Here is a 15,990-nt window from a genome sequence, read left to right on the forward strand (position 1 = left end):
GGAATATTATAATGTTCTAAATGGACACACTGTATCAAGCTACATAATTAATACACTGCTTTTTATTTGCAGCCAACATGTAAATAAGGTTAGATATAGTAAGTGGTGAGCTAATTTTCCCTTGAAACAGATTAAGATTTATGGTACCATTTGAAACCCAGAAGGTATCCAGAACGCTTTGATAAGACTTTCTTATATAACGTTATATTTCAGTATAACGTTATATGTATATTGTATTTCAATACTACATTTTAAAGAACTCTCTGACTTTTAAATATAAATATTAAATACTAGGTGACTCTTCCACTCACTGCTATTTAGTTCAAAGTCAGAGCCTGTATCTGTTTTAAGGGGTAATTATGCTCACTAATTACAACAAGAATTTGTGAGCAAAATTTTGCAGACTTTTGCTCACTGAAGTTTGCTCACCAAAACCAATACAGATACAATAACTCTTGCTGCAATCCACAGAGACGCATGTAGACACAGCTTGACTTACCGGTAGATTGTTATCAACTGACGTGAGCACCGACTATCTATCATGGATAGGCAATGAACAAGCACCGAATGGTACAAGCATGGAGGTGGAGGTGGATACATTACTAATTACTAAAACCATGATATATAAATACATGTAACATTCCTCATGATGCTGTTCATAGCCAGACAGGACACAAGTTGATTATAGCACATATATCCTGGTTAATTATAAATTCATTTGAAGTGCATGAAAACCAAAATCAAAGAAAGTTTGGAAAAGACTCCTGTGTGCTGAAGGGTATTGGAGGCATGAAGTACTCGCAACTAAGGAATATTGTATTTACTATATTAGAAGCACATCTTCATTGCATATAAAGCATATTTTTATTGCATGCAAAATTCACTGAACATGTATATGGCTTATCCCTAAGCATCTACATGAGTATGTAACAAGTGGTTGAGATATTTATGCAAATTAGGTAATTATTACATGCACGATTTCAACCTAAAACAAATCAGGTTTGCACATTATCCCAGAGCATCTATGTACCAAGTTTCATTGAAATCTGTTTAATAATACATGAGAAACATGTGAAAATGTTTAAATTTGGTTGATTAATATTATATGCAAATTAGGTAATTAATATGCACAGAATTTCAACCAAAAAAATAATTAGGTCTGAGCATTATTCTAAAGTTTGTACTAAGTATGTACTGATTTTAATTGAAATCTGAAAATTTTTTCTTGAGATATCAGAGGAACAGATACACACAGATGCACTAACCACAAATACTCCCATTGTGTGCTTTGCATTTATAATATAGTTGATCATTAAAATACCGGTATGACCAAAGACACATATCATTTACATAAGCACATGCTCTATTGGGAAATACAGTAATGCTGATTCATCCATTTATGGACACATAATCTAAAAGAACACATGCATTGACATCCAACACTCCCTGAACAGGATCTATCCACAAACAGTTTTATTAAACCACAGTCACTGTGGATAAATGCATTCAGTATTCTGTGAGTGAGTGAGCTGATAAGTGAAATCTGCTAAATACCAGTGAAAGTAAATGCTTTTATTTTTAGCATGGCTGGGCAGTTTCAACCAATCAGATCGCAGGATTCCTATGGTATAATCAATATACAGATTGGAAAGACTTCCTTTGAAATGGATGTTGAAATTTGGAACTGCCTGTAATTTTATTTTAATGTTTGATTTGTAGCGAAAGTTAAGTTAATATTACGAGTCAATTTTGAATACACACTGACAATAAAATGAACAGTATCAGTAAGAAAATTGATATTAAAGGGGAGCAGAGGTGTGGCTTTTGACACTCTGTACATGAAATTTGAGATCTATGAATGAATTCTGTCGATAAAAACAACTTGTATGTGCTGCGAAATGCCCTAAATATCGGGTATAAAACCGGCTGTGAAGCAGACGACAAACTTCCGCTTTTCCTGGTGTCATTTCGCCTCTAGAGGGCCAGTCAAATGACGTCATCAGTGAACACTGATAATTGAACCCATTCATGCTAGTACGCCAATCCTATAGAAATGCTACTATGAAAGACTTTGTTAACTGACTACTTAAAAGTTGAAACATGGCGAAATGTTGTGCGCATGAATGCCATAACGATTCATGTTAAGTTTCTCGAAATCCCAAATAAAAAATCATGTTGTTGGTTGCGAGAAATAAATATTGTTTGAGTTAAAAAATAAATTAGAAATACGCTAATATCATTACAGTAATCATTTCGCCCAACTTCCCACTTTTAATCGACCGCTTATCGCTTAATTTCCGACCGCACTGTATTTTCCGACCGGAAAACGACCGCATTTTTATCGTAATTTTTCTCTCACCGACCCATTGAAAACACCGACCGGTTGCCCAAACACTGGTCCCTGGCACAGGAGTGATCGAAATAGTGGTTTTGAGTGATACAGTTTGGGGATACAACGGGTACTAACTATTTTTAAATTCCGAACTACTCTTCAAATCTATACCACATTGTATCATTCGCGGAGGAAACTTCACCTGTGTCCAATATTAAATAACTGACTTTGCGTAATTATTATGAAATCGATATATTACAATGTTGAAATTTTTAGAGCCGGTACAACATTGTAAACAAATTTGCGTAATTAGAAAAGCAGCACACTAAGTAAACGACATCAAAATATACAAGTTTGCATACAGCACCGTCAGAACTAATAACAATTTTACAAGATCGACGCGCGGAGCATGAAAAAAAAAGATTGCTAAGGTAACACGCCTGTTCAGTGCGTGACTTGGGGGTCAAACTTCGGTCAACACACACTTGATGTCAGCATCGCCGCGCAGTAAGTTACGCAATAAAGTACTTAAAATTCAATTGCACCCTGAAATGATGTCGTTGATCACTCAGTTTTTTGCAAAATATTATAACTAGTTTCCAAGCTTTTGATGCAGCCAGATTTATTTAACTTTGTGGAAATATAATTTTTTTAATTTCTCAGTCCTTTCTGGGCGACCTGCGGCTGTTTGATTTCCTACTCGCTCCTAAGCTAGCGATTGGTGAGAATGGTTATTAATATATTACCCAATGCACTTGTAAATCGGACAGTCATGCCGCAATTGTGTTGAAACATTTTTGGGGCAGTAAGTAACGTCAGAATATTGTTTAAAATAAAATATTCCATCCCAATCAAATCTAGGTCAAAGGGTCAAAGTGCGTGCATATAATTATAGATAGTTAAAAACTAAATATATTTGAATGTTTGACGGCTATTCAACGTTTGTGCAAACAAGAATAAAAAAGGTAGTGTATACAATAGCGATATGACTGAGATATCATGGCATTTGTTTACAATACTGTACCGGCTCTAGTATTTGACACAGATGAAGTTGTTCGCGAACGATACAGAGTGGTATAGATTTGAAGAGCCGTTCAGAATTTATGATAGTTAACACTTGTTGTATATCCCCAAACATTTTGACTACTCCTGTGCCGGTGACCAGTGTTTGGGCGAGCGGTCGGTGTTTTCAATATACGAGCGAGAGAAAAAAAAAACGGTAAAAATGTGATCGTTTTCCGGTCGGAAAATACAATGCGGTCAGAAATTAAGCGATAGTTTAAAAAGTGGGAAGTTGGGGCAAAATGAGTACTGTGGTTCGAGTTATATTAGCATATTTCTCATTTAGTTTTAACTCGTACAATATTTATTCACTCACTGTTTACTATAGCCAGAACGCTGTACTGTCTTCACTTTCAGGTTAGTTCTTCTGCCGATTTCTCGCAACCGGGACCAACAACGCGATTTTTTATTTGGGATTTCGAGAAACTTAACATGAATCGTTATGGCAGTCATGCGCACAACATTTCGCCATGTTTCAACTTTTAAGTAGTCAGTTAACAAGGTCTTTCATAGTAGCATTTCTATGGGATTGGCGTACTCGCATGAATGGGTTCAATTATCAGTGTTCACTGATGACATCATCTGACTGGCCCTCTAGAGGCGAAATGACACCAGGAAAAGCGGAAGTTTGTCGTCTGCTTCACAGCCCGTTTTATACCCGATATTTAGGGCATTTCGCAGCACATATAAGTTATTTTTATCGACAGAATTCATTCATAGATCTCAGATTTCATGTACAGAGTGTCAAAAGCCACACCTCTGCTCCCCTTTAAAATAAACAGTCAGCCAACAAAAGTTGTTAGGGATACACTTGACTTTGATTGCAGTATGCTAGATGCTGGTTATGATATGACAAGTGCCCAATACAGGGTTTTGACTTGTGTCTCGTAATTCCTCTCAGTGCATTATATACTTATAGTACAACATCACATACATGTAGTCAAAACTACAGTAATAATCTTTATTGTGTTTGTATCCTTATTAGAAAATGAGAAAAAAAAAAACAAGCAAATAAAAAACAATAAAACTGAGAGGCGAATTAAAGAAGAACAAATATGTCTGTATCAATATTTTGTGAAGGTAATCATTTTGGAATTTTAACACGCAAAAGAAACAAAACAAAACAGAATTCATCTTCCTTAATATCACCTGAGAAGCATGATTCAGAGGAGAATTGAATGAAGTAACTTAAACAGATGTAAATTCACAGTAATAATTTATGCACATGTACCTAATGTATGTATTCTGGCTAGGTGTATTTACATATAGCACTGTGATGTCAAACATTGAGAATTAAGGTTAATTCATAACTTACAACAATGAGTAATTTTGCCATGAATTATTTTCTTCAATATTGAGACTGTCAAAATTACAAAAGGCTTGACCTTAGATTGTTCAGGAGGTCATACTGTATTCAAATGCATACAACAATGCTATACCATACGTTAGTAATAGTAGTTAGAATTAGTGCATGAACATTTACCAGTAAAACTAAACCTAGGATTTGCTCAACAGCATAAACCACCACGAAACATTTTTGAATGCACCATTTTTTCAAAATGCTACAGATAAAATGGCAACAACAAAAACACTTGGCGCACTTAAAAAATTTGTCCTTATTGAACTCACCACAGATCTCCCAAACTGTGCAACTTTAGTGCATTTTAGTGCTATTTCAAATGCGAGACTATGACACCATGCATGACCCTGTACATCCAAGTACTTTCAGTTTAATATAATAATAATAACTTTATTGCACTACCAAACCATCAGCGGGATAATATAATCAAAATGAATGGTGTAAACATTGTTAAATACTCTAGAAAAAAAAAACATTAACTTGTTGGTAAATATACACAAGATATTCAACAAACAAATGAACAGTGGTGGATGAGACGACCTCCCAAATGACAGGAAAATAACCATGGTGTGTTGCTAAGTATGAAAACAATGTGATGTATTTCCATGCAGAACACACTAAGCTGTCTATAATTGTGAGTGACATGACCCACTGTACATGGATAGATTGTGCAATGTAAAGATAGCTTGTGGAAATACCAGAAAGGTGGGAGAGGTTAATTAATGGCCTTTAGCAGATAGCTAGAGGATTAAGACATAATTTAAATGTTAAACACGTTTGCATTAATGTGTTATTGCAATATTTGAAAATGAAATAGAAATTGGGTTGATTAAACTGAATATTTATGCTCAAGGGAGATAGAAATGATATCATTTAAGGAAGTTTGAGCAAAATTGAAGATTATGTCATATATGTCATACCGGTACTTTCATTATGAGGTCATACCATTAGAATACTGAAATTGAAAAAAATTGGGGTAACCGGATGTTTTGAGATACAAAGAGTCCGAAATACCATGGACAATGGTCAACATTATCTTTTTTAAACTAGTTTCTATGGTAAAACTATTTATTCTTATTTGAAAATTCTGTTCCCTGACATGAGATGAAATCGTTGTACATTACTGTATAATGTGTATTAGAAGTTGCAGCTTCTATTAAAATGGTAAAATACAACAGAGGGGATGCAGCTTCTATTAGAGCATCTACACATATGAAAAATGATGTATCTCAATTGCTCAAAAAGAATGGGCGCGACTTATATTAGGAATGCAGCTTCTAATACAGATTTTTATGGTACTGGTATTATTGATATAAAATCTTTCAAAAAATAATCGTCACACATTCAATTTTCAAGTAAACAAAATTATTTTACAAATAGAATAAATACACTTACAATACATAGAGCATGACATCTAATTATTAAACAATTATTTATTTTAACATGCATATACATGTAATTAGATTACATCTGAAACAATTATTTTTAAACTGTATCTGAGAAAAATTATTGCTTAAACAAAATTTCCTCGTATTTATTTATTTCTGGTTCTGTATCGAGAGCTTCATCACTCATATCATTATTACATAAATGACATGTACGCAGATCGTCATATAGAACACATTATTGTGGCAAGCAATTTAATTTCTATAGTGAATGTCACAGTTCTAGCATTTGAAATAGCACTAAAAAATAAAATAACCTATATTGAGCAAAGTCTTCATTTATGTGCATTTATATAGCCAACATTATTCTGTCCCTATTATTCTAAAATACTCAAATATATTTGAATATTTTAATGTTTCATATTTATGAAAAATTATTTAATGTGGAATATATACATGCATGTATACACCATTGAACTGAAATCAACATGGAAATCCATGTGATACTGTGGAATACATTATTTTCGCTGGAATTAATTTTCGCTGAAAAGGCTTTTAGGGCGTTTTGTATGGAATTTATTTTCACTGATTTTTGATTAGTTTAATGTGAAACATAGGAAAAAAAGTATATTTGCTGGATTTTATTTTCACTGAATCATCCCTTCAGCGAAAATAGCGAAAATAAATTCCAAGCGAAAATAAAGTATTCTACAGTAGTAGCGTCAGTACATTATATTGTCAAAATGCAATTATTATAGAAAAATGGTCACATGGCATTACATGTAAACCACACATGTACCATACGGTAATATGAATTCTGTGGCAATACTCATTTTATGTTAGCACTTGCAATTTGCACATAAAAACTCAGATTTTTGAAAACTATAAAAGAAATATGTGCACTACAATAGTAAAATTTTTTGTAATCAAAACCATGGTTTTAATGGTGATGTAAGTATTTGATTATATTGTGTATCTATTTCTGAAAGTTAATCCTAAACACAACTCCAAATCATTTGTTTGACACATTGTATCATTTGTGGGCACAACTTGAAATGTTATTTCTTAGTTATCTAATTTAGATAATTTAGATAATTTCATATACTGTTCACATTAATAATTATACTGTGTATAATTATGTACTGTTCACCTTGATGGGATGGTCATAGAAAAAAATGTGTCTAAACAGTTATAATATTTATTGTACTATACAACATGCTTTGGATTCAGAGCTGCTGATTTTGATAATAATTTTGAGAAAGTTCTGTGAAAGAGAAATGAGAACAACGTTAAGTTGATGGTAAAACTTAGTTTCAGCATTAAGCCACAACTGAGTTTGATTACACATCACATAGCCCAGTGTACATTACCGGTAGTTGCTTCCAGTACAACACGCATCTTTATGCAAGGGTTGACTCGCACAACATATTTGTAATGAACAAGTCTGTATTTTTTTTCTAATTTTCAAAAAATTACACAGCCGATAAAAATAGAAATTCAGTTTTGAAAATTCAGTCTATTTAATCAGAAAAAAAATAGTTTTCAGAAAAATGTACATAATGAAAGAAGACATACCAGTACTACCGGTACAAGTGGTTCACCCCAATTGACCCACCTGTTGCGAAATATGTTTCGGATGATCGAACAATTCAGTTTGAGTCAGTTGAACAGCTTCAATGCAAGCATTTATTATTGCATGTAGCAGGACAACAATAAAAATAAAATACAGGAAACTACATAAAAACAAAGTTGAACTAATTTGGCAAACACCAGCGCTGCAAGGAGAGCGAAAAGACCCTGTTCAGGTGACCTTACAGCATACGAACACCAAAGCGCATGTGCTAAATTAGCATAAGCTAAAGATAAGATAAAAATGGTTTATTCCAACTATTCAGAAAATTGACATTTCTAATTTGGTTACATTTGAAATAATTTTTACTGTCTTATGGGGTCCAATTTCATAAAATGTCAGATCACACAAGGACAAGAAGCTTGTCTGACTTTGCATGTTGTAGTGTATCAACGGTGTTGAGAGAATGAATGTCGACGCCTCAGACCTCATCAACTAGTGTCTCTTAAACTAATAACGAAGCATTACTAATGAACTAATTACTCACCATTAATTAATATATTATGTCATTATACACAGTCCCTCCAACCATTGAGGGACTGTGCATTATATTATTAATTAATAAATAAAACCCACGTACATTGTCATAAAGTGATCAAGACCCAGGCCCATACACATGTATCTTCCTATTTCTATTTCCAGTTTATAACTTAATCTGAATTTTGCAATTATTTTATTTTTTAGTATATTTGTGCATGGAAGTACTGGTTTATGTATTCCTCTTGTTCAAATTTATCTTGATTGATTTTTTTATTTCTGATTTTGTAAAATTGTTGATATTTTCATATATGTTTATATAATTTTAAATTGTGTTCAAGAGTTTTTAACCATGACTCTGCTTGCATCTTCTTCTCAATGTCTTTGTAAGCTTATATGCTAAGTTACGACTGTCTATTTTCTTGAGGTATAATTAGTAGTTTATTGCCTAACTATATACTTTACCAATAAGAGGTGAAATTTTCAGTCTCTGATTTATCAGAAAGATGATACATGTATTATGGGATATAGTATGTAAATAATATGCTCACTCTTGCAGTATACCTTTTTGTGTTATTACACTCCCATGTGACTGCCAGAAAATTTCTAGAACCTTCTCATACTTCAGAAATTCATAAAACAGAATTAAGGCAAAATTAATGAGGTTGGTGCAAGACAGGGACACGCAAGTAATCTTTTGAAAATATCTTATCAGTAAAATCAGTACATATCAAATTGATGAATAAACTTCACATAGGACACAAATATGGTATGATATCAACTATCAACAAAAAAATATTACTGAACTAACTTAACAATCATCTGATCAATTGTGCCATAAGGTTAATTATGTTAATAATATGCAACTTAGCCAATGTTATTATAATATGGCTATTCATTGCTAACACTAACACTATTCTAACCTTTGCTTTTTTTAACAGAGCAAATACGATATATGATAAGTATGCAACAGATATCACATAGAAACAGTTCTATGACGTTTTCAATAACATTGTGCTAGGCAGTGCTCTCATTAAGAAAAATATAATTGGGTTAATTACACTTCAACCTTGTCAGTGCTGCTGTGTTAGGGTACACTTGTAAGCATACTGATAAAAACCAAGATGAGAAAGATACTGTAATACAGTAGACTGACCCACCAACTGAAGTAGCGATATTTTAACTTAAAAAGAAATATTTATATTACAGTCATGACAAAACAAATACAAAAACAACCACTAGATGTATACATAGATTTAAATAGAAATCCAAAACATACCTATATTTGATCATCGGTTTTATACAGAGACAGAAAGAAATGTTGACATTTTCAGAATTTATAGAAAACAAACAAAATAAATGTTACCATCTGAAAAAGATTAAATTATTCAGCATCTTTGCAGAGCATTCCACAATTATTATAAGCTTAAATCAATATTTCACAACTTTGCTCAATGGGATAAAAAAAAATATGAATAAGCAGCTATTTGTTCATGTTATGTAGTATTGAACTTTCTTTTAGTGACAAAACTTTTTTTTATTACTGCTATTGAATTGTAAATTGACCTTTCCAGAGCCCCCTCAACCATTCTACTCTGTCATATGCTGCAAATATGTCGTTCATTTTGGGGTCAAAATTCAATATGGCGACTGTATTGAGGTTTGTGAATAAACTTTATTGCAACTTCACTCAAAAATTTGTTATTTTTTTCACAAAACTATCTAGAGTAAATATGTACAGTACAGTGCCTGCACTAACTACAGTATCACATTTTGTAAAAAAAAAAAATGCAAAAATATCACAAATTATGGTTTAATGCTATATATTTGCATATTTATTAATTTTTATTTTGTACCAATCATTCATGTAACTTCAGTTTGAGTAAAATTATTGCAAATAATACTGTAAAGGGGGTAATTATTCACTGGGTTTTAATTTAGCTTATTTCGCTGACTGGAAAATGCGCTAAATTAAAACCCAGTGAATATGTAAAATTGAGTATAGAACACATTATCTAAATGATAAAACCGTGAATTTAAAACCCATTGAATATGCCTGAAATAGTAAATCAGTGAAATTTAAACCCAGTGAAAATTTGTCATTTTACAGTATTGTGTAAACTGGCATTATGTTCCAGTATGAAATAAAATTACAAATTTTGTGGCTCTTTAATTTGGATTTTATGAGGATGCCAGAAACACCATGTTTTGATGCAGCCAGTCTTTACATTGATATCAAACAAATTATATACTTGTTTACTATGGAAATGTTGTATATACTGGTAGTTTTGAGAACTACATATGTGAGCAATGACAGTTAATAGTTTATATAATTCTTTGCTACAACCAAGTGTTAGGTCATTTACTACATACGGGAATGTAAAGAAAATCAAAATAATTACATTGGAGCTCATTTGCATAAACTTGTTGACACCCCCCCCCCCCCCCTTGAATGAGTATGTAGTTGTACCCGAAACATAATTTATTTTATGTGGCCATATGTATACTGTTCACTAATACTAAACTTAATTAATTAATATGCACAAATATTGACATATGCTACATTGCTGGAGAATAAAAGCACAGTACATTGAAAACTGATTTAAAGACTGACGTTCATAGTGAACCGATTCAAATCATAGTCACATGGCATTGTGTCAGATACTCGTTTCAGGCAACGTAATCATGTAAAACACAATTGTTTGTTTACAGAAAATGTATATGCTACAATGTGACCATGGAGCTTTCATTTACAGAACTGAACAGTTTATTGGTAGTGATGAATTCACTGTGGGATTTAGACATGGGATTACGTCACAGCAAAAATTAGTCAACACAAATACACTTATGATTTATAAAAGTTTATAGCAGAATCCTGGTCACTTAGTTTCTGATACCCATAGAATTAAAAATCAGCTCTATTGTACATCCAGCATAAGTATCCTTAGGACTAAAAATAAATGCACAATGCTTACCTTAGATGCTTTTATTGAACAACCAAACACAGATATGTTGGAAGCTATCTATTTTATCACTAACAGATTGACTCACCAACACGCAAACTGATATGATCAAACTTCCCAAGTTGTTATCAGCTCATCCATTCTATTGACAAATGTCTATTTTAAACACTGGTCAATTTCAGTGACCTTTCACAAAATAAACCTACCTACATGTATTTTTTTGGAATATTATAATCAAGACTGCAGCCTATAAACAGTTAGCAGTTAGTCCCACATTAAGGTCATTCATGGGTATTCAAACAAATATTCAATTTCAAAGATTTTAAACTATAGTTTTACTTTACAAAATTGCACAAAACTACTTTTTAAGTAACAAGCAGCCTCTCGGCTGAGATAGCTCCGCTGTTAGTAATGCACATATCAATTAAAGAACAGAAGATATCATTAGAAAATGAACAATATGCATAGTATCAATGCAATGGGACTTGCTGTTTTCAACAAGAATTCAAAAATATCACTTTTTACCAAAAATGACAAAAATATTCACCAAAAATAGAAAATTGAAGATATGATCATGAAATGAACAAATCTGAGAGAGATCTACCCAAGGTACACATACACCAAGTATCAAAGCATTCAGACTCGTAGTTTTCAAGAAGAAGTCGAAAATGTAAAACATTGACACGGACGATGGACAATCACTCATATGATAAGCTCCGCTTGACAAAGTCGACAGCGGAGCTAAAAAAAAGATGAGTAATAAACTATAAAAAAAATTGCAGTGTTTGAGCAATTTAACAAAGGTTTCCATGAGAAAACGATATTGTTGTATCGGGAAATATCGCTCACCAACATATAGTGAAAAAATAGTATGTTGTTATAGATGTAAATTTCTGATTGTCACGAATTATTAGGAAATTCTGAGGAATACTATTTATTTTCCACGAAATAATGCTTTTATATGGATTCCTTAGGAAATTGTTTGAAAAATTCCCATTTTTGTTATTTTGTAACACTTTTCTCTAATACCATGATTTGTACCAGGTAAAAACATTCAAAGCATATGGCAATTATCCAAATAATTATATAGCTCTTGGCAAACAAAATATTGTGATAAAATTTGGACTATTTATTAGTTTGCAATACCAGCAAGCAACTTTAACTAAGAATTACAGAAAAAATATATAATTTAAGTGCTTAAACGTTGGAATTGTGACTGCACCTTTTTCTGAGGTAAAAAATATTAAAAATTCTTTGTCTAAATAAAACTGTGTAGTGAACATTTAAGAATACCAAGGCAGGGAATCAAGTCTTTGTGGCCTTTGAATTTTGACCACTGGAAACGCGTTTAATTTTCACAACTAGAATTTTTTGTCATTCATGGAGACAAAATTAGGCAAAGGCTACTGACACTTGTATTGTAGAAGTAAGAACCACAGAGATATTTTCACTGCAATGGAATCTCACAATTATTTCTGACTTATTATAATCAGCAAAATTCGTCTTTTAAAATTACAGTGGTTTACAGAACTACTCATGGGATTGGAATTCCAAATTGAATGTACAAGTTCAAAGAACACGGACAATATGTTACCATCTTGTATTCACCCTGGGCTTTAATCTGGTTGCTAGGTATCAACATGGTAACCAAAGCAACAAGAATGCATCCACTGCAGCACTTGGAATTCACAGGATGCCTCACATTATTGCCTAGTGCCCTTCATTTTTTTTTAACTTACTTTACATGACAGTTACTGTAGAATACTTTATTTTCGCTTGGAATTAATTTTCGCTATTTTTGCTGAAAGAATAATTCAGTGAAAATAAAATCGAGTGGATATACCTCTTTTTCTATATTTTACATTCAACTCGTCAAAAATCAGTGAAAATAAATTCCATACAAAACAGCCAAATAGTCTATTCAGCGAAAATTAATTCCAGCTAAAATAAAGTATTTTACAGTAGTTCAGAAATTTAAAGCTTCAGTGAATCTGTAGAGGTTCGTAGTTATGGTTGCATTTTTTATTTTTGCTTTATGAGCGATGAGGATAAAATGAACACGCAGGCAACAAAAGTACATTTTCCTGGCTGTATGAAAGTTGCCCTGACTATAAAACCACATGCCTTACAAGTGGGCAGAATGTATGATCTCTGGTATAGCCTCCAAGCAAATTTGGAACTGAGCAAATTTTCTCCAGGAAAGTAATGTAAAATATTAATTTTGTTAATGTGCGACATTAAGTAATGCAAAAGATAACATTTTATTGCATGTAACACAAATGAGACTGAGGAAACCTACCCACTACATGTATGCTTAGTGGAAAATGCAATCCATCATGTTAATACCACAAGTCATGGCATTAAATAATTCTACACAATTTCAATGAGTGGAAGGCATTTCTAGAAATTATGGCTTTGAAATTTGGCTGCTTTTAGAACATCAAGCCGTCAAACAACTGCACCTTGAAATGTGTATTTTTCATTGCATTATAATACTAAGAACAATTATTAGTCTCATTTCAAAATTTTGGCTCTTCCATAATGTTCAAATCATTAATGATGCCATCCCTCCTAGTTGAGTCGAAGTACCAGAACACAACTAAGACAAACTGAAAGTAAATAGTTTGCATATGGACAAATAATTTATGTGGTCCGATACCCATTTTGGGGAGAAAAATGTTATGCTAATGAGTTCAAAATTATTAATTAACTATGGTCATTCCACCAATGTTGTTACATATTTCATGTACTTTGTATGTGATGAGCAGTAAGTTGTATCATGTGAATATATTTTGAAAACTAACTTTGATGATATTTTTCACATCTGTAGTTGAAGTACAATTATGTTCTCACAAAAACCTAAAAATACAACTCATTGGGAAAAAATAAAATATATAAATCCCTGCCTACCTACCTATTTGTTTTTTGCGGAAACACTAGATTTATTTGGCACATTTTTTATTTTTTGTGAAAATGATGACTAAAATTGAATTGTCATTCTAATGGTTAACTGCTCCTTTAATGATATGCCTAAGTTAAAGAAATCAAGGTTACAATTTAACCCAATTCCATGTACAAGTGCTCACATGTTCAACTCAAGAGTGATTTATATGTTTATAACATGACGAGCAATAACATTTCTTGACCAAATTGACACTTCACCCAGCTGTGCTGAAAATAATTTTTATGAATAACAATAAAACTCCTTAATAAATAAAAGTATCTTAAACATTTTTGTTAATAAATTATTTAATAAAAACTGAATAAATTTAGAAAACAACTTCACTCAGTGGGTCATTCATTCAAAGCTACTTGTCGACTGGTATGTACGTGGACGAGTGGAGATGTGTTCTGTTTAACACCACGCAGGTCATTTTAGTTGAGTGCCGATGACATTTAAGTATGGGTTACGGATGGTTTAGGAGTATGTAGGCAGACTAAACACTAACAGAGGAGTGAGTGGGCAGATCTGACATACACGTTGTAAATCTATGTTGGATGTATTTACAGGAGTGGACAGAAAAGAACGATCAGTATTCCCGATAATATCTCAAGTTGATTATACGATCACGAGCAACGTCGATCAGTGAGATGTAAGCGCTCGTAAAACGCTCGAAAAATCATCACAAACAACGTACTGTCGATGTGATGTGCATTGTCGGTAGGAAGCCAAACAAATCGTCCCGAAAGGCTGACAAAATGAATGTCTTAACAAAATACATGTAGTAATGTGATAAAATAATATGTGTATAAATTTAAAAATCCATCCAAGTATTTCAGCCGAATACGTAGGTTCCATGAATCATGTCATCGTCGTCGGAGTGTCAACAACACACAAAAGACAAGTTTCACAAAGTGACCAATTTTGCAGGACAGTAGTTATTGATTATTACCTTAACTGATTGCACTTCAAAATAGTCTTGTTACTTAAATCCTTTCCGGTCAATACTCACATATATAAATATCCAGGACAGGTCGATTGGTATGGTCGTATTTGCGAAATTTATAGGGCTTTCACCGATTAAAAATGCTACGTCGAATCATTTAGGTGTACAGAGGGAAACTCCCCAGCCAGACGCAAGAAAACACCACTTCCGTTTATGTGACCTTTCAACTCGTCTTGACACCCACGGGTCTGGCATTTAATTGGTGAAAATATTAATTTAGTCATTACTATTACGACAAGAAGGGAACTAAACTGAAATTCTAGTGATTAATTATAGGAAACAGTTATTGGATAAATTAAAGTAATGTACTGTTCACTGCGCCTCGCTACAACTTTCGTTTTTTCACCAACCTAAAGGGTATTGTACCATCATTTCATCACTTTCGATCTAAAACAATAATAGCGGTACTGTCCGGGAACATACCGTGACCAACAAAAAAGATCATACTACCCGCGATTTTCACGAATATACGCACACACACACCCAATCCCTTTCTATTATCTTTGAGTAGATGTATTTTTTCTATTCTATACTCAGTGAATAGAAGACATGTGTAAGCCCATGGTAACAGCATTTAAATAATGTTTGTTCTGTAAAATATTGTTACACTTTATTCGAAACAAACTATTTTAATCTCTAAAACTCAAAAAAAGTTTTGATACTTTTAGTTGTTTTGTGATGTTAAAATAATAAATTTATTGCATCCTTAGAAATAGTTTCCATTGGTTGACAGCAAAGTTAAGTAATGAAATACAATACATATATAATACAAAAGTAAAATGTCAGTCACGGTTTCTAATTTCAAACATTTTGTGAAAATATTCTCCAGCTTGG

General features: G+C 32.7%; 1 protein-coding gene across 2 annotated transcripts in view; it reads right to left on the bottom strand.

Moving 5' to 3' along the window:
- The window catches only part of LOC100374835 (oxysterol-binding protein-related protein 2-like), a 92,608-nt gene that overhangs the window by 31,810 nt on the left and 44,808 nt on the right, over window positions 1-15,990 (bottom strand). The window contains exon 1 of one of the 2 annotated variants that reach the window (XM_085507837.1): window positions 15,103-15,267. The exons of the other annotated variant lie outside the window; for it this stretch is intronic. The gene's annotated coding sequence lies outside the window, so the exon portion shown is untranslated. Of the gene's footprint in view, window positions 1-15,102; window positions 15,268-15,990 lie in introns of those variants that run through there. 2 annotated transcript variants of the gene reach the window in all.

Source organism: Saccoglossus kowalevskii, chromosome 14 (assembly GCF_978046115.1).
Source record: "Saccoglossus kowalevskii chromosome 14, keSacKowa6.1, whole genome shotgun sequence".
Taxonomy (NCBI): domain Eukaryota; kingdom Metazoa; phylum Hemichordata; class Enteropneusta; family Harrimaniidae; genus Saccoglossus; species Saccoglossus kowalevskii.